General features: G+C 32.0%; 1 pseudogene; it reads right to left on the bottom strand.

Annotated features, from left to right (window-relative positions):
• Window positions 1–1,891: 1,891 nt before the first annotated feature.
• LOC111617487 lies at window positions 1,892–2,838 on the bottom strand (annotated as a pseudogene).
• Window positions 2,839–3,504: the final 666 nt, after the last annotated feature.

Raw genomic sequence — 3,504 nt, 5'->3', positions numbered from 1 at the left:
GATTAAAAAGTTATTATTTATTTTCACTTTTTGGTTTTTATATACGACAGTGAAAGTATGGCGGTCAGTCATAAATTATTCACACAGTTTCTTTTTTTTTAATTTTCAACAGATCTTGAAAAATCCAGAAATGAAAAACATTCGAGTTTTTCATTCTGTACGTATGGATGTTAGTGTGTAAGTGAGAAGCCTAATGTTGTTTACTCTGTTTAAAGCTTCATAACTTCAGTGCTTTTTGTCGAATATTTCTGAAATCTAGCAGGGAAGTTTCTGTATCAATGAGATCGATGCTATTAAATTTCGGCAATTATACCTCGATGTAGTAGAAAGATAGAAAAGAGTCATGTGTCATACTTTCAGTAAAGTTAGATTTAATGACGACTTTCTTTTTTATTAGCAATTACAATTTCTTAACAAAACTAATCCTTACCCTCAAAATTAACTTTCCTGCCCATTGGAACTGGAAATATTAAAAGTTTTTAAAATAAAATATTATAATAGATGCCACCACACATGCAATTTTGAATGTTCCTGGGAAATTAAGCAACTCATTCCGGATTTTTTACATTACATGGCCTCAGCTGAAATCAGCATAAAAACACCATGGATTGAACCAAGCGCAAAATACACTGGGCACAGTAATGTATAATTTATCTGTGTTGCTTTATGTAGAATGTAATCTATGTGATCTTTACTAGGTTCGGGTCAAGGATAACCCCAGAAGTACTAATCTTGGATGATCCATTTCGTATTATGAGCACCCTAAATTAATACGACAAAGATACATCGATTTATTTAATTGTTTTCAGCTACAAATCATTATCGATATTCGTGATATATGCTATACAGTAGAGCGTCGATTATCCGAATCAATTGGGGACTGGGTTGTTCATATAACTTATTTTTCGGATAACCGATTATGTACGAAAAAATAGTTTAACGTATCCGATGTTGAAATTTTCTCCGTTGTGTGTCGCTTTGCGTTGAATTTTCGTCGATGTTAAGCCTAACGAAGACTATTGTATCGATAAAAATTATTTTTTCATTTTGTACAAAGAAAATAAATATATTGAAAAATATAAAANAATTTAGTATCAAAAACGTAAAATATTTGAGTAGCGCAAGACATAGCCAAAGATTGAAGCATCGCAGCACTGGCGAAGATTAAAATTTGCCGACTGGAATTCTTTCGGATAATTGATGTTTCGGACAATTGACTTTCGGATAATCGATGCTCTACTGTACTTGCTTCGCCCCATTTGACGACTGAGCCGTCAACTTGCGTCAATTCCGGTAGTATCCTGGCGTTAGATTCTTTGCTGATATTGTATTTATATTATTTTAAACTGACTCCTAAGTTACTATTAGTGACACCAATGTAATTTTTATTAATGTCTAGTTCAAGATTTTCATATGGAATTTTGAATACTCCTGTTCTTTTTCTTTACCTATGCTGTCTTTGTCGTTCCTTAATAATATGTACAGGTTAGGAGCTCTCTTAAAAACTAACTTGCACTTTTTGCAGCTGAGATTTCCTTCATGATTGGTTTATTCTTTCTATCATAAGTAAACTTTGTGGTTTTGCCGAAATATCCGCTTTGAGCCTTAGTTTTGTTTATTTTGTAATTTCTGATCAATGTGGTTATCATCTCTGCTCTGTACCCTAGTGACCTGGCAATAAGTAATATTCTATTAATTTCTTTTTGCTCCACCACACTGCTGCAATAGAGAGAAGCCCTTTGGACAAGGGCACAGAAAGCAACCATTTTGTATTGGTAGGAATCATTCAAGTGGGACGGAATGTACGGACGGCTATGCGTCGGTTTTTCATGCACCTTAGTGGATAAATGTCCTTATTTGAATTCAATGTCAATATCTAAAAAAATCAATATCATCCCTCTACAGCATTATAAAATGCAACATATCCACTTGCTCCTATATTTGTCATAAATTCTGTAAAATAGTATAATGCAATACCATTGGTCATAACAACATGAAATGGTAAAGAAAACAATTTCACTCCAGGATCTGTCAACTGTTTCCAATCTCTATCTGTTGGTAAACCTGTTGAATCTGTATCTACACTTCCTTCTTCTAATCTCTGCAATCTTGTATTTATAACTTTTTGAACATACCAAAGACTACTTAATTGTTGCTTTATTTCTGCATCATCTTGTTCTCCTGTATCTCTTGATCTCTGAACTGCAATTTCATGTTTTACAATTTCTTTAACTGCTTGAAGTTCATCTGCATTATCTGTACAACGAAGGACAAGAAGAAATCCTTCACTTGTTATTAAAGAATCTTTGCACAACCAGACGATAGTTTGATTAATATAATCAGGATCAGAGAAAAGATTAATCAGTGGAAGCAATACAATATTCACTACAATTTCTCTAACAATATATCTTAACAATTTGTTGTGAAAGTCTTCTTGTGGCAATAATAAATACAATAATACTTCTGCAAGTTCTCTAAGATAAGCTTTCTCATGTTCTGCTGAAGTAGATACAAGATCTCTGCATAAATTTTGTTCCATTGTTGTTTCCAAATCAAAAAATAAGGAATGTAAATTTGGACAATTATTCGAATCCATTTCTCTTGCAACTTTTAATTTTGTTTGAGCTTGTCGGAACAGACGAAGATGAGATGCAAAGTCATCAACCAATCTTGTTGTAAGATATGGAACCCATTCAACTTCTTTTGACCTGCTAGCAAATGCAATTATTACTTTTTGAACCATTTCACGAACACTAATTAAATATTCTTCATTATCTAATATTTGGCAGTACCAAGTACAAACATAATCTCAAAAAGCATAGTGCAAAACTTCTTGTAACTGCTCATCAATAATTTAAACGGGCTGTGAAAACATTGATATGTGATTAGTTGAGTGTATTTTTTTGTTTTGATGTTATTGTATTTTTCTTTTCTGTTCTTTTTTGTTGTTTTGTTGATTGTATACTTGGTAAAAGTCTGTATCATTAATTTTTCTTGTGACCCTTGAAAAAGGCCAATGGCCATAGGGTCGTATGATTAAATAAATAAAATAAAAAAAAATGTATCCGTGAGGAACATTTCTCTTTTGTTTCCTTCTTACATAAATGTAAAAACACGTAAATTTATATTTTTCTTTTTTTTCTGACTTTTGGATAATATATAACTTCAATTTTTAAAGAACATTAAGCCAATAATGAGTATAAAATTTCACAAAAAAGGAGTTAAAAAAAATAATTTGCAGAGAAAAAACTTTTATTTACATTATTGCTAACAAGCTTCCCAAATGCATTTTGCCTACTGCGTCTTCAGTGGGGCTTACAGTATACAGTTTACGTTCTAACAGTCAACTCAGCGCCACTTATATGGAACGACTTTCAATAGTTTTTTTAATTTTTTAATTAATCGATTTTTTGTAGAGAAAAAACTTTTATTTACATTATTACTAACAAGCTTCCCAAATGCATTTTGCCTACTGCGTCTTCAGTGGGGCTTACAGTATACAGT

This window comes from Centruroides sculpturatus, unplaced genomic scaffold (assembly GCF_000671375.1).
Source record: "Centruroides sculpturatus isolate CEXI.00-Female unplaced genomic scaffold, Cexi_2.0 scaffold6124, whole genome shotgun sequence".
Taxonomy (NCBI): domain Eukaryota; kingdom Metazoa; phylum Arthropoda; class Arachnida; order Scorpiones; family Buthidae; genus Centruroides; species Centruroides sculpturatus.
This window is presented reverse-complemented; position numbering and strand designations above follow the sequence as displayed.